Below are 22311 nucleotides of genomic sequence, written 5' to 3'. Positions count from 1 at the left end.
CTCAGAGCTTTTGTGTAATAAAGTTTTATTAAAGTATAAAGGAGATAGAGAAAGCTTCTGACATAGACATCAGAAGGGGGTGGAAAGAGTACCCCTTTCCTAGTCTTTAGCTGTAAGTTATATAGTCACTCACAGTCTGTTAATGAAAAGAAAGGAAAGTCTTAGAATTTAGAATGGCACCAGATAATTCATCCCTGGCCATAAAACGATTGACTTGAATCTTGTAGAAGGGCAGATTATCAACAAATGGTTTCGTTTACATAGATTAGGGGAACACTATCTGAGTAAGTAGGTTAGGCCATTTGGCGGAATTTACAGTCTGGGGTAAATGCATAGCACATTAACATAGCTTAAGACAACATTTCCATAAGAAAAAGAAATGTATTGGTTAACTCAAGGTTTGAGAATAGTTAGCTTCAGGTGAAACCAGGTGTCATGGCAACACAGCATTTTAAGAGAAACCTCCTTTTAAATTTGTATAGAGAAGAAAAAATATCGCTGGTTTGTTTCCTCCTGCAGCTTAAGAGAGATAAAAATGTCTGGCACCTGCAGCCTATTTCCTCTGTTTGGAGACCCCTGGCCTTCCTGCCTGAGTAGGACACATTTTACTTTCCTGTGAGAAATTAGAATGAAGAAGACTACAATTATTTGCTATGATTAAGAGAAACATTCCTATTCTTAATCTGGCTACATGGGAAATTGATAGACCATTAGATAATGTTATTTCAAGTAATGGAGACTTTCATAATCTTACATAGCATTTTTCTATAATCTTTGCTTCTATTTTATATAAATATAAATATTATTTGACTGTTTGCATAGATATATTTCTTATATCTTAAGTAATAGATCATGAAACATTATTTTCATTTTCAAAACATAAATGATATATCACAACAAAATGTGTTTGTATTTGCTGCTGCTGCGGCAGCTGCTAAGTCACTTCAGTCGTGTCCGACTCTGTGCGACCCCATAGACGGCAGCCCCCCAGGCCCCCCCGTCCCTGGGATTCTCCAGGCAAGAACACTGGAGTGGGTTGCCATTTCCTTCTCCAATGCATGAAAGTGAAAAGTGAAAGTGAAGTCGCTCAGTCGTGTCCGACTCTTCACGACCCCATGGTCTGCAGCCTACCAGGCTTCTCAGTCCATGGGATTTTCTAGGCAAGAGTACTGGAGTGGGGTGCCATTGCCTTCTCCTTATATTTGCTAAAGTATATTAAATTCACCAGATAACTGGAGAATGTTTCTAAAGTAAATTCCTAGATCTCCATGTTAGTTCTGGTAAATGATCACAAATGTTTCAATAGGATTTCCATAGGCTGGTTATTGATTGACAAAATTCAAGAATTTTTTAAGTTCACAGTGAGAAGTAAGGAGTATACCTGGAAAAAGAAATTCCAAGTGCCTTAGTGAAAATGAATTTTTGTTGCTCTTAGTCAATGAACTTTAGGATCCAAACAGATTCCCTTCATTTTCAGTAGGTTACAGGATGGTAAGGAATTAGTGACCACAATTTGGAGAGAGAAAATATTTAGAAGACATTCATAGAATTAGGCAGAAGAAATATTTGTATTGTTAAATCAACCGTAAACATATAGATGCGAAGAGCTGACTTGTCAGAAAAGACTCTAATGCTGGGAAAGATTGAAGGCAGGAGGAGAAGGGGATGACAGAGAATGAGATGGTTGGATGGTGTCACTGACTCAATGGACATGAGTTTGAGCAAGTTCCGGGAGATGATGAAGGACAGAGAAGTCTGTTGTGCTACAGTCCATGGGGTGGCCAAGAGTTGGACATGCCTGAGTGACTGAACAACAACAAATATATACAAAGAAATAAACAGTTCCCTGGCTAAGTGGGAATAAATCTTCAGTAGATTTGGCATGAAATAGATAATCAGTTCTTATTTTATTCCCAGACTATTTTGTTCTCTCGAGTAAAATCTGTACAACTGATTATCTTCTTCCCCTTTTTGGTCTAATTCATTGTTTATGAACACATTAACCAGAAAATGTTTAGGGAAAATCAAGTGAAATATAAATCAGAAAATAAACTTCATGTTGGCAGCTGTAAAACATATAACTAGTATTAAAAGATATAAAGTATTGGTTAATATTAATGTGTGAATTTAATTTAATTGGCTACCTATGTTCCCAAGAATGTACTGACAATGAAACTTTTAAGTATATTGATAGGTAAATATACTATTTCTATCTATGTAGATGAGATTTGTTAAATAAGAAAGATCCAAAATAATAAATTAATATTGAAATAACAGTTATTTATATGAAAAGTAGATTGCTTATATTGAATTTAAAAGAAGAATGGAAATGATAGAACTATTCTGATTGCTTTAAAACATATGCTAAAAAAAACCCATATGCTATATAGAAGTATAAAATGATCTAACTGTTGTCACCTTTTTTTTTTCATTTTTTATAGATGGGGAAGCCCTATTTTATAGGCTAAATCCAGGTCAGTATCTTTCAGAAATTAATCTTCACTTTTAGATAACAAGGTCTATTCTGAGCCCACTTTTGGAACACAGAAAATTTTTTCAGTTATATTAAGATATAATTGACCAAGTTTAAGGCATACAATGTGATGGATGATTTGGTGTACATATATTTTTTAAATGACTACCACAATAAAGTTACTTGACACCTCTATCGCCTCACACAGTTATTTTGTGTGTGTATCTCTGTGTGTGATGCGAAAATTTAAGATCTATTCTCTTAGCACCTTTAAAGTACGTGATGTAAAATGGTTAACTGTAGTCACGATGCTATACATTGAATTCCCAGAACTTATTTATCTCATAATTAGAAGTTTGTACTTTTGATCAAGATCTTCCCATTTCTCCCATCCTCAATCTCCTGGAAATCACCATTCTACTCTTTTTCTATGAGTTAGATACTTTTAGATTCCACATAAAAAGGAAATTGTGTAATATTTGCCTTTTTCTGACTTATTTCACTTAATGTAATTGTTACAGAGTTCAAGCTCATACTGCTCACTTCATGACAGGCTAATGAATCAAGAAATGAGTTGTTGGGGCAAGGAACAGCAACTTTATTCAGCAAACCGGCAAACTGAGAAGATAGACTCATGCCCCAAAGAACCATCTTGCCTGAATTAGAATTCAGGCTTCTTTTATACTAAAAGTTTGTGTGTGGAGGGAGGCGGGGGTAATAAATCAAACATTTCCTGGTTCCTATTAGCCTCTGGAGGGAATCTTCCTGTAGTTGTTCACAGCTGGTCCTAGTCAGGATGTTTCCTGTGAGCTAAGCAAAAGTATTTTAGTTTAATGCTCATTACCTGGGAGGCACGGCTACCAGAGATAGGTCATTATGTGTAATTTAAACTTACATGTCATTAACTTAAATACAAAAGATTCTTTCCTATTACATAATGCCTTCAAGGTCCATCCATGTAGCCATGAATGGTAGGATTTTCTTTTTTAAGGCTGAACAGTATTCTATTGTGTGTAATATATATCACTTTCTTTAGCTACCCATCTATTGATGGGCACTTATATTGTTTCCATGTCTTGGCTGTTGTGAATAGTTTTGCACTGAATATGGGAGTGAAGATATCTCTTTGAAATGGTGATTTTATTTCCTTTGGGTCCATACTCAAGTGGAATTTATAGGTCATATAGTAGTGCTATTTTTAATTTTTTGAGAACCTCCATACTGTTCTTCATAATAGCTGTACCAATTTACATTCTCATCAACATGGAACACAGAAAATTGATATATTTAGTTTTCATACATACTTGATTTTGTTCGTGAATTACGAGGACTCCTCACTGTTTATCTCACACTTGTAAGCTACTCAAGGGTGGGATTTTGATCTATGGGTGCAATGACACTCAATATACTTGCTTTGAACGAATAAAATAATTAAGGATCATTGACAAATATTTGATCTACATATAAAAGTTTTCTATGTGAGGGTAACCAAATTCTCTGCAAGGTAAACTTATTGAAATGAACCACAGATAGCCTATCTTCATACCGATGAAGAAATGGAACTTCTGAACACAGATTAACCTTATTTTGAGGACATAAAAATGAATGCGAATTATATTAAATACCATGGAATTTTGCCCTTGGGATTTACTGATATGTGCATGACAGTTGGAGTCTACTCTGGAGATAGTGTCTGAGTTTCTATGTTTGTTCTTAATTTGCCTTTCTTTCTCTTATGCTGAATATCTAGTTTTATGTTTTTATAGGAGCATTACAGCTGCTTTTAGCACCCAGTTCTAGTTCCTACTTACTGCCTTCAGTTCCCTGTGATGAGAGCACCTTTGATCCCAGCTCATTATCCTTGTATATGTTGAAAGAGTATGTATTCTGTGTGAGACGCCAGAACATTTTTTCATGAAGGGAAGAGTTCGTGCATGGTTTTTTGACATCTTTATTTGTTGCAAGAGGATTTGGGGATTACTCTTAATTGCAACCTACATTTCAGATTGAATTTTCCAGATATTTAACCTATATGGGGAATGTTATTGTATAATTTTTCTTCAGAGACAAACAATCCCAAAACCTATCTGTAAACCATTTTTTTCTTATCTTTGGGCTAAATGTGTGTGTGTGTGTGTGTGTGTGTGTAACTATGTACAATTTAGTTTTGGCAACAATTTATCAAAGCACATAGGAAGCCCTTTACCTTTTAACTGGCTTTATTTGCTGTTTGTTTTAGTTCATGCCCTTGGCTCAGTAGTAAAGAGTGTGAAAGTAGCTCTGTCATGTCTGACTCTTCGCGACCCCAAGGACTATACAATCCATGGAATTCTCCAGGCCATAGTACTGGAGTGTGTAGCTGTTCCTTTCTCTAGGGGATCTTCCCAACCCAAGGATCAAACCCAGGTCTCCCAGTTTGCAGGAGGATTCTTTACCAGCTGAACCACCAGGGAAGCTCTGCCTGATAATGCAGGAGATGCAGGTTTAATCCCTGGGTTGGGGAGATCCCCTGGAGGAGGGAGGGGGTGTGGCAACTGCTCCCAGTTTTCTTGCCTGAAGAATCCCCATGGACAGAGGAGCCTGGCAGGCTACAATCCATGGGGTTGCAAAGATTCAGGCACAACTCAGCAACTAAGCAGAGCACACACACTTACTATGGCTTGACAAGCTTCTTATTTATTTAAATACAAAGAACGTTCATCTTGATTCATAATAATAGCAATACTGTAACTATCTGTAAGTTGTATATATTTGAATTTTAGTATATAGCTGTAAAATAGAAGTTGTACTCACTTGATTCACATTAATTAATTTTAGTTTATGCATTATTTCTGCTACATGAAAAACTTTAAACTAAAACATCTACATTTTGCCAATAGAATAATAATTAATGCTTTGAAACACCTTTTCAGTCATCTAAGAATTATGTTTTGCTGTGTCCTAATTCATGCATCTAGACTGACTCTATTAACTGGTTGGCGGGCTGGTCTAGAGGGGTATTAAGATACTATGATCAGTGAATAATTACTATATTCATGCCTGAGTATTGACTCAGTTAGCAGATGTATATGGGAATATCTCATATATTGCAGCGTTGGCTGCGATCAAGATTCACTTTCTATTGGCAAATCTATCCAAAAAAGCTACTAATGACAGCAATTCTCTTCTTTTTCTTCAGATGACATAATAGCTGAAAGAAATCCAGGTAAATTACTTTGTTTTCTTTTCTTATGCTATTTCTGCTAAATAACAATAGAGTGGAACTGCTTTTCTTTGGAGACAGGACATGTCTTCCATGGAAAAATCATTAAAACACTTGAAATATTTCTTATTAATACAAACAAACATACCATAGTGTGTTCTAGTATGATCTGGGCCAACCATTTTAATACCTAGTCAGTACTGATGAAGGTAGTAACCTTTGAAATAGAAAACTGCTCTGGTTACTAGATTTATAAAAATCTCTTAAACCTATGAGAAAAATGTGAATGTAGATTAAGGTATACATACCACATATAAGATGTGATACATACAACAAACATACTGGCCATTACTACTGGTGACCCCAGTGGCATTATATTTCTGAGCAAGTTTTATATCATAAAATACTAGAAGGATAAAATAGTAGAAACAAATATGGCACACCAGCTAAGATACAAGGCTGTTCATTTCAATAACAGAATGAATAAATTCAGAAGAAATATTTGTTTAACAAAATAAAGGATCTACTATATCTGTGGGGTTAAACTCAGGAGAGATATGATGAATATAGTGAACACTTACCATGAATTAAATATGTGAAATATAATGAGAGGAAATGGCAACCCACTCCAGTATTCTTGCCTGGGAAAATCCCATGGACAGAGGAGCTTGGTGGGCTACAGTCTATGGGGTCGCAGGGTCAGATGCAACTGAGCGACTGAGCATGCACACACACATTATAAAGCAGATATTTTTCATCCTCATTTTTTATATGTGTGCCCGGAGCCCTGTTGTCCCAATCCTCTACCAGAATCTTCATGGGCATCTCTCTCAAGATTATTTGAGGCATAGTATGATCTACAATGGGGGAGGGAAGATGGAACTGGCTCTGGGTTAGCATGTACCCTTGACCCTGTGTCTGTATTCTTTGACCTCTAAGGAGGACCATGACTCAAGGAAGGCCAGAGTAAAACTTGTGTGGCTTACAGTAGGAATCCCCCCTCTAAGAGAGGTATTGACAAAGGGCATTCTGATTGCAAGTCTGGGAGTCCAGATGGGTCTGACTCAAAAGTTCACAAATTTCCCACTGTACTGAATATGGCTTTATTTCTTTCTGCTTTGCCATCAAACTAAGATATTTAGATTTCAAGATGCAGTTATAAAAGTGCATGGAAGTGAAGAAAGACAATGAGAGAGAGAAGATAAAAGAAGGGAGAAGTGTGTAGTGAAGTGGGGCAGGTTTAGGGAAAGTTCAGGGTAAAAAATGCTGTATATGGAAAAGAGTTGTAAAAGTAATAGTATTTTGAGGGTTGCTTAATAACATAATAATATAAACTGGCTGTAATTTAAGCACTCTTGAATTCATCTTAAACCAAACACTATTAAGTGAATATTATAATTTCATTATGTCTTAAATGTTAAGGATCTCTTCCTCCAACTAATGGGAGACTAAATCATTGCTATGCTCAAAAATTTAATATTTTATTTCTGGATATTGTTTGCTATAGAAAAATATATTTGCTAGAAACATGCAAAATGGTTAAGTCCAAAAATCGGAGTTGGGGAAATATAATTAAAAACAAAATCTTTTGCCACCCCAGAAAACCTCTTCACAAAAGCAGAAGAGAAAGAAAGCAGGTTTATTATTGAATAAGGATTAAACCAGAGTGTGATACACATCACAGACACATCACAGCTGGAGAGATTGCAAGAACAGAAAGAAATAGTTCTCTTTTATACAGCCAGGAAGATAAAACCCACTACATACATGTCCTTAAGATGAACAATAACTTGTCCTCAAATAAGAGCAATTGACATCAGCAATTGTCACAAATGGTTTGTCCTAAGTTTGCTTGGTAGTTAGGGTAGCCACCTGTGTTTGCTAGTTGCCTTTATAAGAAAAAATACTTTCTTGTATCTTTAAAATCATAAAGGAGGGAAGTTTGCCCTTGGAGTCAGACACCAGCTGAAGTTATGTTCATATCACCCAGGACATAGGGGAGCTCTCTCCCTTGATGATAGCATTTCAAAAAGATAGTCACCAATCCCTTAAGGAAACATCACTGAGTTGCTTACATAACCTTTAAGAAGATGAACAAACATATTAAAGAGGTAGAGAAAGGTAGGGAGTTTAAGTTTTCTAAAATAAATGATCTAAAAAAGAGGGGAGTCTCTCTTCCCTTATTGTCAACAGAGAGAATTAAGTTTCTTCCTATTATTTGTATTTGCTCTTACATAGTCTTTAAGTTCTGCTTACAAATCATGCATTTTATTATCTAGTCAGTGACCAAAATGCATGTCTTCCATGAATTTACAAGAATATTATAGTTATTAAGGCGTTACTAATTCTAAAGTACTTCAGTTTTATTATAGAGATTAAAAAAACCAGGAATGGTATACAAAGCACAGTATATTAATACCTCATTAATACCTTATATATTATACAGTATATATTACCTTAACAAAAGGCCTTTGTTTATTAACATATTTATTAAATAAATATTAACTGAGTGTCCTCTATGGTTCAAGCACATTTTAAGACATCTAGAATACCTCAGTGAATAAAACAAGCAAAAAATCTTGAGTTTATAACAGCTTAAAATCTGGAAGGAAACAGTTCACAAGCAATAAACATTATAAGTAGTAAACATGATATATACAAGGTGATAAAATCTATGGAATTAATTAGAGGAATATAATGATAATTGGGAGGATTAAAATGGGGGGTGCAACTTTACATTGTGAGTATGCCTCACTGAAATGGCATTTAAACTAGCACCTGAAGGAGTCGAGTAAATGTTAATTTATGAGTAAATGTTTTCATCTTTATTCTTTGCAGAAATACGGAAAAAAGAACCAGGTATGTCATTTTAATTTTACCAGCTGTTATTAAACCAAGGACAGCGTGGATTCAGCATGGTAGAGTATTTTGATGGGAGAAGGTTGACCCTTGGAACTTGGAGCTTAATACTGGAGAAGGAAGCAGATGGGGAGGTTTCTGCCCTATTCATGAGAGGAAGAATTTCTAGTATTTATCAGTTAAATCTTTACAACTCTATTCATCTATTTCTTGAAGTCTTACCACTATGACAAAAAGATATGGACATGGTGATTAAATTAATAAGGGGTGTATGTCATTCCCAGCACCACCAGAATAAAGGTGCTTACACAAAATAAAATACTTTTACATTGTGTAAAATACTTTTACACAAAATAAAATATAATATTTTTCATAGTATTGCAATCAAATCACGTTTATTGTGCTAGCAATACTGCTTTCATATAACAATTTCTGTTATTCACAGTAAGTCCCTTTTTAAACAGTAGTTCATCCTTTGGTGACTTAAGCAGAAGAAAGAAATCTCTTGGTTTACTCCTTAACATTGGATTTAGCACTCAAGGAGCTGCTTCAGACAGATCAGAGAACTTTGGGAGGTTAATAGTTTAGAGTCAAAAGACACTCCAGCAGGTACGGTTGGAGAAAAATACTGACCTAGAAGTACTTTTTCCCAGTTGCGGTAATAAAATGACAACCCACTCCAGTACTCTTGCCTGGAAAATTCCATGGATGGAGGAGCCTGGTAGGCTACAGTCCATGGGGTCGCAAAGAGTCGGAGACGACTGAGCGACTTTGCTTTTCACTTTCGCTTTTCAGAAGTATTTTTTCCCAGTTGGGATAATCAGATAATCTTTGTTTGATTTGTCGCATATGGCCTTAAAGACACTAATTCCAGCGCCAATGAGAGTAATGAATTCTGTTTTAAGAGAATCTTGGGAAAGTTTACATTAAATTAAATTCTTCCTGATAAATTTTATTTTCTTAAACTATCTTTCTTACTATTATTGTGATGATCAATCACTTTTATAATTGTAAACGAACGATTTAAAATGCTTTCTGGACCCAGTTTTGGTGCAGTCTCTCACATTTTGGGCTTCCTCAATGGCTTAGTGGTGAAGAATCTGCCTGCAACGCATAAGATAAGACATAGGAGTTGCCGGTTCCATTCCTGGGTCGGGACGATCCCCTGGAGGAGGAAATGGCAACCCACTCCAGTATTCTTGCCTGGAAAATTCCACAGACAGAGAAGCCTGGTGGGTTACAGTCCATGGGGTCACAAAGAGTTGGACACAACAGCGCGCGCACACACGTGCACACACACACACGTGCACACTCATGTTTCTGTCTGCAACCACAATCCACTTTCTATATCAAGATTCCTCTTGAAATTACATACTCAATTTGCCAAGTAATGTTATAAAGTAGGATTTCTAGGCAGTTTGTGGCCTTCAATTTTGGTTCGATCAGAAACAAATTTAGATTCCTTTAAGTTAGGCATGTCTTTTCTGATTTGATACGCTTCTTCCTTTTGGCTGATTCGAACTTTTACTTTACTTACCTGGCCCCTAAAGTTTCTATAGTTTGTATCTCTGCAAAAGACACAAAGAAAGAGATCCAGTGAAGAAAATAGCTTCAATATTTTATGTGAAAAATTTAATATTTGCGTCCAGGTGGTGATAACTGAAAAGGGAGCAGCAGTTTTAGGTGTGGGGCTGTGGTTGAAATATCCGAAGGGAAGACACGAACATTTCCTGTCTGTCCAGTCATCTGCTTTGGGATTGACAAACTCAATATGACTAATAAGTCAACACAGAAAAATTTGCTCTTGTTTACAACACTGAGGTGTGAATTGTTTGCTCAGGTTCTATAGAACACATTGAAACTTTATCTTAAATGAACTCTGAACCCAGTTCATCACTTTTCTTATGGAATTCTCTCAAACCTCATGAATATTGGCTGCCATGCCCACCTCTGATTATACTGTGTGGAATTATATATGGAAAGATATATGGAGGGGAAGGGATGATACATTCAAAACTATAATGAAGGCCTAGTTCAAGCAGTGAGTATAGACTAATTTATTTTACAATATGAATGAATGCAACTTTTCTTTGTAATGATTATTTTTGTATGGTAAAGAAAACCAGTTTAGCATATAGTCTTGCCAACAGTGTCTCTGGTGTACAGAATTTGGTGGCACTGCTTCAAATAAAAATAGAGTTTATTGGGGTGCATCTGGCCAAAATGGATTTTGTGTGAATTCAGTAAATGGATTAGCTGGCTCTAATTTTGCTGCAAGTGAAACAGATATTCTGGGTTGTTTCTTAGTTTCTTCTTTCGACAGAAAAACCAGTCAATTAGCAAAGCAGGAATTGATGGTTATTTTTGACCAAATCAGATTTAGTGTCAGAGGAATTCATGGGAGAGATTTGTAAACTACGTTTGATTCTTAAAGGATCTGTGCTTTCATCAACAGAAATCAACTTAAACATTTTAGTGAAGAGGCAAGTGGAATGAATGCTTAATGAAGGGGCTTGGACCTGGAATGAAGAAATTCAGTTTCTATATAGTCTTTCCTATGAACCTTTTGTGGACTTTGGGAAAGCCATTTAAACTTTCTTGTTTCCAAGTTTTGTCATAAGAAACAAAAACTTTTTGGTCTCATGTTTCTGTATGATTTTTGGAATTCTTAAGTTCTATTACTCATATTTGAACTGATTGTCCTGAAAAGAAATGTAAGAATGTTTGAAACTGTCAAATGTGTATATCTATGGTCAAGAATTAGGAGGTGATAAGCAAAACAAAAGTGTTAAATTTTGTTACAGTAATTTTTATTTCAAAATGGTCTTCAATATTGTTTTATATATTCAATAACCAAAAGTTGTAGATAAATAGCAATTTATATTTGGAAATTAAAGTCAGTGACATAACTGAGGTTCATTAAAGTACAGTAAATATAGGTATTTTTTGTGTCAGAGCAATTTATCTTAAAAGATGTGGAAACTGATGGAAATAGAATGAATGGCAAGAAGTTTGTTCATAAATCCATGGACTTTGGCTCTCTCTTTAGTGACTTATGAATTCTGATTCAGACTCTATTAAGAAAAAAACATAAATGATTTACATCCTTTGTTTATTGCTCCTGATAATAGTTTAAGTTTCCATTTAGTTTTCCATTTGCCTTTTGATTTTGGACTTGATGGTAAAAAAGAGGGTTAAATTGGATTTAGTCTTGATGATTCTGGTTCATGTGGAGTAGGTGTCAGTGGTCTTGAAAAAAAACTAAGGAGCATTGGAAAATCAAGTTCTGGTGATCTAAATATTACTATTTAGGTTTTGTGTATAAAAAGTATTGATTCATAAGTTGTATTTAAATATTCCCTGGTGACAGTCTCTTTTTTTAACTTCAGCAGACAGCACTAGCATAGGAAGAGGGGCTAAATTTAGTAGCTATGCCTCTGGAAATTTAGCGTTTGGTTTGGGGACATCTGGTCAAAAGGAATTGGAAATCAGTAGAGCTGACTGGAGGGAAATTAGCGGTAGGGGATCTGCTGGGGGTAAATCCATAGATTTTAGATGCCTGTGACTTAGGTATTCCAACTGACTCATTCCAGAAAAATTTTAAATTGATTAAATTAATTAATTGGTTAAAATACTTTTGAATACCTCTGTTGGTGATAACTCTAGAAATTTGGATTCCAGTTTAGGTCAACAGGGTTTTGGAATCAATGAACTTGGGGGGTTAGTCTCAGTGACAGTACATCTGTTGGGGCTGGATTAAAGGCTTTGGGTCTGTTGTCATTAGCTCAGGTATACCAATAAAGACTCATTCTGGAAAATTTTAGGTTAATTAAACTCAGTAGTGGAAACACTTTTCTTTAAATAACATTTCACAACTTAATTAACAAAGATTAAATTTTCATAACATTTTGATTTTTTTCATCAGTTGGAACAGGGTCTTTTGGTTGGGAAGTTGGAGCTGGAAGAGACAATGCTGCATCTGCTTTTGGAGCACCTGGTTCGAGTTCATTTGGTGACAGCAGCTTTAGTAGCAAAACAGTTGAAGGCGATCAAGTGGCTAGGTCTGGAAGATCCATTTCCAGTGATCTAGGTATTAATATATCATCTTTGTGCATGCCAAGTTTCTGAATCACAGAATGTTTTCAGTATGCTCTGTGACAATCATTTTGTATTCCACAGGTGACACCAGTTTGAGAAGTGGTGATACCTTTGTTGGTGATAGCTCTGGAAATTTGGAACCTGGTTTAGGGTCATCTGGTCAGCAGGGATTGAAAATCGATGAACTTGAAAGGGATAGCTTGAGTGACAGTGCATCTGTTGGGGCTGGATTTAAAGATCTTGGATCTGATGCTAGTAGCTCAGGTATTCCAATCAAGACTTACTCTGGAAAATTTTAAGTTAATTAAATTAAGTGGTGGAAACACGGAAACACTTTCATTTAAATAATACCTTAAAACAAATTAATCATTAAAGATTAAATTTTAATAACATCTTGATTTGTTTTCTCATCAATTGAAACAGAGTCTTTTGGTTGGGAAGTTGGAGCTGGAAGGGTCAATGATGCATTTGGTTTTGGAGCTTCCGGTTCAAGTTCATTTGGTGACAGTGACTTTAGTAGCAAAACAGCTGAAGGAAATCGAGTGGTTAGATCTGAAGGATCCATTTCCAGTGATCTAGGTATTGATATCTCATTTTTGCATGTATACATTTCTGAATCATAAAATATTCTCTATAAACTCTGTGACAACCATTTTATATTCTGCAGGTGACACCAGTTTGAGAAGTGCTAGTACCTATGTTGGTGATAGCTCTGAAAATCTGGAATCCAATTTAGGGTCTTCTGGTCAACAGGGATTGGAAATCAATGAACTTGGAGGGGATGGCTTGAGTGGCAATGCATCTGTGGAGGACGAACGCAAAGGCTTTGGCTCTGATGCCAGTAGTTCAGGTATCCTCTCAGCCTCCTTCCTGAGAAAGCCAGTTGAGTTATAAATAGTTATTATTTTGTTTAATAATATTTTGATTTTTCTGCTAGCTCGAAAGCCTGAATCTTTTTATTTTGGACTTGAAGTAAAGAGTTTTGGAAAAAAAGTTTCTGACCCATAACATTTATTAAATATATTCTGGTGACAAAGTTTTGATATTCTGGTAGGAGTACTGGTGTAAGAAGTAGGGATTAACAAGTAGTGATAATTTTGGAAATTTAGGATTGATGCTTGACCTTTTGGTGAAAAGGAATTTGGAGGCAGCAGATTGATAGAATGGGGTGGAAATGTCCGCTGGGCCTGGATCCATGAATCTCAGGACCAATGCCCATGACTCAGGCTTTCTGCTAACCTGGATTCTTTCAGTAAAATTGAAATGCATTTCAAATTTTCATTATTTTTCAAAATAGCATTTTAATTTTTCCACTAGAGGGAAGGACTTCTAGCTTTAGAAATGGAGAAAAGAAGGGCTAAACTCAAGGTTTTGGAGATTCTGGTTCAGATTGATTTGGCGACAGTGATCGTAGTGGTATAGACTGATAGAAATGGAGTAGGTGGTTCTTTGGGCTCTAGTTCTAGTGCTATAGGTTTTGATGGTCTTTGCATAGACTTCTAAATCACGATATGCTTTGAAATAATTCTCTTGACCATCATTTTCTATTTGGAAAGAATGCAAGAATTGGGGCTGAATATTTTAGTGGCATTTCTGAAGATTCAGGATTTGGTTTGGAGTCATCTGACCAGTAGGGATTTGGAGTCAGTAAATTGGTGGGAATGGAAAGAGTGGTGGTGGATCTGCTGGGGCTGAATACTTGAGTCCTGGATCTGTGGCTCAGATATCTTAACCTGGATTCTGCTCCCAAGAAATCCAAATTAATTGCTTCCTTCTTTATTTCTTTAATCACATCTTGATTTTCCATTAGGAGGAAACATTTGGTCTTCTAATTCTGGAAGTGGTGAAGGAAACAAGGGTGCAGCTGGACTTGGTGTTGGTACCTCTGGACCAAACATATCTGATGAAACTGGCGTTAGTGGTACAGGTACCTGTGATGTTGGAAAAGATGATATTGGATTTGGTTCCCCTGATTTGAGAATTGAGGTTTATTTCTGTTAATTAAAAGTCAGAATTCTAACATAAATTATAAAAAAATAGTGAAAATCATAACTTTTCTTAATAAAATATAAAAAGCAATGGAAAGTGCCAAAATGATGAAATATCTTTAGATGATATCAGATGAAATTAATTTAATATGTTGGTGTAGAATGTGGAACTAGTTTTGTGGTTGTGAATATATTGGTGTGGGATAGTTTTTGTTGTCTTTATGTGAAATTGATTTGGAGTTGCATAAGTGGAAGAATGGCAGTTGATTTGTTGGGCTTGAACTTTGTATTTTATATCTGGCCTTGATGGCTAAAGTATTTTTTAACAGGTCCATTCCTGAGAAGAGTAAATAAGAGCCATCCTTTTTTAAAATCTCATAAAACTTATTATTTCCACTTAATGGAAGCATGAGATTAAATAGTATTGAAATTTGTGTTGCACATTGTTAAAGTAACACTTAATATGCTATGGGAACTATTTTGATGAAGTTATCAGTGAGTATCTGAAAAATACAATTCATACTTAGAACTCAAATTTAGGATTAATACCTTTTTAAAAAATGAAATATAATTAGCAAAAAATAAAGTGTGGTGTAGTAATGGTTGGCCTCAGAGCCGACTATTAATGAATTTGGTCATACAGAAATAATAATTTTATTTTGGGTTGTTCTTAATCTTTGGACACACATTTTGGGGTCAAAACTTCAGTGAAACTCAGATATTTGAAATCTTTCATTATTTATTGTCACTGATTTTGCTTAAGTACAGTTGATACAAATGGTTAGAGAGACACTGAAATTCTGAACCCCAGACCTGCTGTTATTAGTCTAGGTATTCAAATTTATTAGGTTTTGTTCCTGAGACATGTACTAAGAGGTTATTATCTCTTATCTTTCTATTGTGGAGTGGTTGCCCATTTGAGATTTTTCTGCTATTTGGATGTCAGTTTTCAACTGCTTTCAATTTTCCAAATTAGGTGATAGACTTTTATTAATTAATAGTCTCCCCAGTAGCATATCTGCTGCTAGTAAATCTAGTGCTTTTGAAATGGCAGATTCTGGATCTCTTGACATTAATATCTCTTGACATTAGACATCTTGAGATTGAACATCTCAGTTCATCTAGATTAATAATTTTAATATTTCCAGTTTCTATGAATGCGGAATCCTTTATGCACTTGACATTCTGAAACAGTACCTAGAATTCATAGTGAGAGTAAGTTTGGTTGAAACTGGAAAAGCAGACTTGGAACTCTGTCTATACAACCCTTTTCTCTTTCCCTGAACAAACTTTAAGCAATTGATCTGGAATAAATTGATTTGGTATCAGTTCATTTAGTAGTGAGGCTTATAATTTTGTTACTCCAGCAGGTTGTTGAGTTGATAAAAATTTTTTTCTTATATAGCATCATGTGGTTCTAAATCTGCTATCATCACCATTGATGAATTTAGATCTTTGATATATATATATATCTCAGATTTTTAAATATACTTTTCATATTTTTACCAAATAAAATTAAAAACAGAAATGGCCTAATCATTTTGTATTAATTAGGTACCACAAGTTCATCTGACTACAGTACATCTGGATCACTCAGCACTCCAGGTAGTTTGATTTTTAATGTTCAGTTTTTAAAATGTATTTATAAGATGTTCTCTTGATTATTGATTTGCTGGAACTTGATATTATTATATGTTTCTCATGCAATATTGAACTTCTAAGTGCTTATTCTCTTTGAATACCATAATTCAGATGACCAATTGGATATTTGAAACAAGTTTTGAATAAGAAACATTCAAATGTATCTTAACAGATCCTAAATAAAACAATACAACCTCCCATTTATCATTTTAGATATAGTATTTAAAGGTTGATTTTATAAATAAATTCAGAATTCAATCTATTTTCGCCTAACTTGGGTAAGACAGCCTGTAATAAAGAGAAGTGGCCTCAAGATATACAATAAGTGGTATTGTGAAAAATATTTAAAAGTTCTATCAAAGTATTCCCTTTTTAAAATTGTTGCTGTATTATGTTGCTTGCTTTTAGACCTTGCTCTAAGATTTCATGTGTTTACTTGGTCACATATAAAAGAGTCAGTGCATTGGAAATAAAGGATTATGGGAAACCCAAGTTTCAAGGTTATGAATTTTTCCCTTTGATCAGGATAATTGATTTTTTAATATATGGATAATTGAGTTACTAGTATTAGACAGTAGATTGGTTTAATAAATCTATCTTGGACCTGTTTGGGTGGTATCTTCCAATAAAAATAGGCCACCAAGTTCTACTTTTGAAGTCTAAAAAATAATTCTGTAAGGAATGCAGCGTATGTTATTAACTGTTCATGACCCAAAATGAATAAACTGTTAATGATGTCTGAACATACTGTAGCTGATTGCTACAATAAAAAATATCGGCTTCAGAGATACTCATGCATATGACTTTGGCAAATCATAGCATCACAAAATGAAATTATATATTTAGGATAAAAAACCCATTGGATGGTCTTCAAAACCAATTTTTAAATTCCTACATAGAAGACCAAATATCCTATATATTTAAAGCCAATATATATTAGAAATTTAAGTAATCTGTTCATTTTGTTGAATAGAAAAAGGATCCCATATTCCAGAAGCAACGCCAAAATACTCAGAAACAAACGCAATTATTGGTAAGTAATAGATTTATTTCTAATTTGTATATGTATTTATATGCCCATCAGCCAGTACGTAATGAGGTTTCAAAGTAAAGAAAATATGAAACCAGTTTAAAAAATTTTCCCGTCATCTATCTGTTTTATACACCTAGATACACCATACATACAGATAAACATACACACACACACACATATATATATATATATATATATACATACACATATATATGTATAGAAAGAATATACTTATTTACACTTATTTAATATTTTTTTCACATTTTAATTAATTTTTAAAGTTTATTTTTTAGTTGTGACACATCCAATATTAATGGTAACCCACTCAGACAACATTAGAAAGATTATCTCTATAAAAAGTGAAACAAAGAAGCAAACAGAGCTAGCTTCCCTCCATATATCCTCTCCCACAGTAGAGACAGTTTCCCTTTCCTGCGGGGAAACAAGATGCTTTTCTTCTTTTGTTTTAGCAGGAATAGCCACCTTTGGGTATTTCCAAGAATTCAGGTATTACTTTTAACACATTTTGCAGTATGTAGTAAAGAAAATTAAAGATTTAAGATGGATGTGAGACTGGTACCTTTCAGTGAATATTTTTCTTGCTACATAAACACTTAAAAAATAAAAACTAAGCTACATTAATTGTTCTAAATGATAATGAATATTTCACCCTAAATATTTTGTAGGTGAAGCTTCTACTTGGGGCAAAGGAGCATATAAAGCTTTCAACGGTCGTGTTTTTTCCTTTGAGTCTTCATGCACATATACTTTCTGCCGTCACTGTGTTGAATCGGGAGGAGATTTCAATATTGAGATCAAACGAAACAATGATAGTGAGATTGAAAAAATAACAGTTATAATTGACAACAATGATGTCTCTATCTTTGGTGATATACTTTTAGTTAATGGTGAAAGGTAAATGTCATAGTGTTTTGAATAAAGTATGTAGAATATTTTGAAGTAACCTGAGCAAAAAAGGGGGAAAAAGGTTGATTGGTGAAGATATACTACTCTTTTCCTATTTTGGTGCTCATATTGACATTTAGAAAAAAAATCTTTTTACATATGTAAGACTTTGCTGTACATGGGATTTATTCCTATAACAAGGTGGTAGAACAAAAGAGTAGTTCTGTTTGACTGTTTTGAGTCTAGATTTGGGGCAACACACATATTCAACGAAACTATTAATAGAATATTTCAACTTTCATTTGTATGTTTAATGCTAAATAAAAATTTGAGGTTTCACAATACACTGAAACTTAGGCCATTATTTTTAGAAGTAGCAATTTATGTTTGGAAGGGATGACGTATTTGAATGCTTTTCAGGATAAGAAAATGAGATATGATAGGCTACTTATGAACATTTCAAATTATTTAATCATTTTATTCTTATAACGAACCAGTTTCTTCTTGTTCATTTCTCCAGAGCCCCAAAGATTTATTCATTGTTTCTTAAAAGTCTTTCCAAAATCAGAAAAAAGTCATTGTGTCCCTTCTGAAATGACTAGAAAAACCTTTAATATTTACCAGCAGTATTATTTATGATACTAAATATAGAAACATGAATTATCAGAAAACTTTTGATGCAATAATACTGTTATCTTTTATATGTAACTGTATTTTATACTTTTCAGTGTGCAGATACCATATAACAATAAGTTGATTCACATAAAAAAATATGGAGAACATAATGTTCTGAATAGTCGTAGAGGAATCCTGTCTTTAATGTGGGACAAAAACAACAAACTCTCAGTAAGTCCACCTATGATTTTCTTATAGTCCTGTTCATTTTGTTCTTTACTTTCAGTTATAAAAATAATATAATACAAGGAAAATAAGAGATAAGGTTTACTGAGAAATCTTTATGTATCAAGGACTGTACTAAGCATAATCTAATATCTAAAATATCTTGAAGTACATAATATTAGTAATCTTATTTTACAGATAATGGGACTCAGGAAATTCAGGATAATAAAAGTTAAATAATCTAAGCAAAGACATAGTCAGTAAGAGGTGAAGTCAGATCTTTGCAAATTCTAAATTCAGGTCATTTAGAAAAGACTCTGATATATTACTAAGTATACAGTTTAGGTAAAATTGAACATGAAGAGGCTCTCTCTTTCCATTTGCTTAAATTTTGTCTTGAGATATTTTCAATATTTTATAAACATACATGTAATTTTTTTAAAGCTCACTCTTCACAAGCAATATCCAACTTGTGGTCTTTGTGGTAACTTCAACAGCACTCCAGGTAGGATTTCAATGCATTTATCTAAGAAAACTCCCTCCCAAAAGGAAATTACAATTATTTGATTTTGGGTAAATCTAAAGCTAACTATTTGCCTTTGTATAAAGAATGATTGTTAAAATGTATGTTTATATTGTCAAGTCTATATTTATCTTGAAAACAATGCACATATATAATTAATATCTTGAAGTTAACATTGCTTTCTTTTTAAGGAGATGATATCAGTGAGCACATTGCTGATAGTAAAATTCCTGGTGATTGTTCCAAAGCTGTTAGTAAAAGCTATGAAGTTTGTGAAGATGGAGTACAGGTAATAAATTCATATTTCATCTAATAGCAGACTTCAGCAATAGTCCCTTTGGTTTCAGTTTAAGTAGCCAACATTTTCTTCTTAACACAAAGACCTTATTTTTAGAATTCTGCAACTGCTTCTTCTCCAGTGTCCGTATGATCTGTTTCTCAGCTTTATAGTCTAGCTGTAGATGCTTAAATAAGTATTTTTTCCCTAAAACATTATGATACTTACTATATATTAGTACAATAATTCTAATTTCCTTTGAACAGTGTTTTAGTTGGCCTGTAAACTGACATGCTTCACCTCTCCATAATTATCTCAGTGGGGACTAGCTTGACTTTTACAGTTTAGAAATTCTGTAGTGTGTTCCTAAGAACTACTTTTCTGCTCTCTCTACCTTACTTTTGCTTCAGACAGCCAGTCTGAATTGTCACCTCCAGTATACTTTATCTTCTTTTTGAAAAAGTTACAGATCATTTTTTGACTACACCACTTGAAAATATTCATCATTTGCTTTGAATTTTCTGCACTTACCATGATTCTCTGAATGTTGATTTTGGTAGATTGCATTCATTTGATGACTGAAGGAATTTTCACATATACTTATTTCAATCTAGAGTAAAATTCTCTAGATCAAGATATGTATGAATTGTATAGGTAGAAGAAACATGTTTTATTGACAACGGATGTTGTATTTATAACATCTTGTCAGCTTCTATCAAAACAAATTAAACCATAATGTTGTATAAGATCATCTGCTATCTTACTTGTGAAGTGCTCCTTGATCTTTGCAGTTAGAATTACTTTCTCTTTTCTCTTTTACCCTATGCCAGTCGTTAGAATTTATGATCTATAAAAATGCCTCATGCTTTTCTTACATGTTTCCTATGAGATTATGAGCTCTGTAGTAGTATTATGTTTTACTGTTGTATACATGGAATTTATTCCTATAACAAGATGGTAAAAAAAAAAATCATCCACTATCCCAGTCTCTGGCATGGACAATCTTTTCTTTTCTCATATTTTCCATTTTCTTGAGTTCTGAACTTCATGTCACCTTTAGAGAAATTTTGGATGAAATTAGGTACAATTTTTGAAGTCACTACATATTATCAGAGGTGAAGTTTTCAGTTAGCAGTCACTATAGGAACTGTCATAATTCAAAACTCCCCGTTTCAATCAGTGTTCAAAAACTTCCCCTGTCGAAGCTATAGAATATTGTACAAACGCCCCCCTCTGAACTTACCTTTCCCTAAATATTCCTTTGATTCCTCATTTTTCTGTTGTTTTAAAAAAATTTCATGCTTTATCTTGCAGTACTGTAACAAAATTATTGGAACCTATTTTGAGAAATGTGGAAAGGTTAGCACTTTATCCAGTGACTACAAAATGATCTGCATTGATGAGTATTGCCAAAGTAGAGACAAAACATCCACATGTGACACTTTCTCAGAATTGTCCCGCCTCTGTGCCTCGGATGGTCCTGGCATCTTTGAATCCTGGAGAAATGATCCTGATGTGGTTTGTGGTAGGTTTTAAATGTATTGTAGACTCCAAATCAAGAAGATTCTATAACATTGAAAGTTGAGCTGTGTCTCAAAGTAATTTTCTCAAATACCTGTAACTCCTGGAAGGAACCTCATGGGTGAAAGAAAGGTCTTGTCTCTGACAAGTACTTGTGAAGAAATTGAGGTCCCTTTTGTGGAGTGACTTGTCATAAGTGCTTTGTGTTAAGATATAATTAGGGACTTTATAGACTTTGTAATTAGTAAAAGTCACTGGGAAAAATACATAATTTTGTGAAACTCTGTAAAATCTCCATAAAAATAACTAGAAAGTTATCAAAAGTATGTTGACTGGTATTTTCTTTCAGAAAATTAGAAAATCTAAATGAGTTTCATATAAATCTGAATATACTTTTCATTTATACTTAGTTCAATCTTTTAAGTTAAAACATAAATAGAATATCAATGTCAAAGTAAGGTAAAATGATACTATGTAAAGTACATTTTCTTCAAATTAAATATTGTATCATAAAGTAATGCATGGGAAATTGGCATAATTTAGTTACTATCTTTAAAAATTGACCCATATCTTGAAATTTAGATACCTACTCTAAAAGATCCTCATTAGAATGTTATATATTTATCACATTTATTTTCCTCTGATTTCTATGTATGCATATTTCTATATTTCTCCAGAAAAACCTATTTGCCCAGAAAGACATATCTACAAAGAATGTGGTCCCTCAAATCCTGCAACTTGTTCTAATGTGGCTCCTTTTCAAGACATTGAATGTGTGAGTGGTTGCACCTGCCCAGAAGGTAAAACATTTGAAAATGAAGTTACAAACATTTGAAAATGAGATCTTGTTTCTAACAAGATATTTATTGAATAAATTATCACCTATTCATAATCTATCCTTCTAACATACAGGAAGGGAGGGATAGAGATACTTTTAAAGTTAATGTGCA

Source organism: Dama dama, chromosome 3 (genome assembly GCF_033118175.1).
Source record: "Dama dama isolate Ldn47 chromosome 3, ASM3311817v1, whole genome shotgun sequence".
Taxonomy (NCBI): domain Eukaryota; kingdom Metazoa; phylum Chordata; class Mammalia; order Artiodactyla; family Cervidae; genus Dama; species Dama dama.
The sequence above is the reverse complement of the archived record's forward strand: the minus strand, read 5'-3'. Positions refer to the sequence as shown.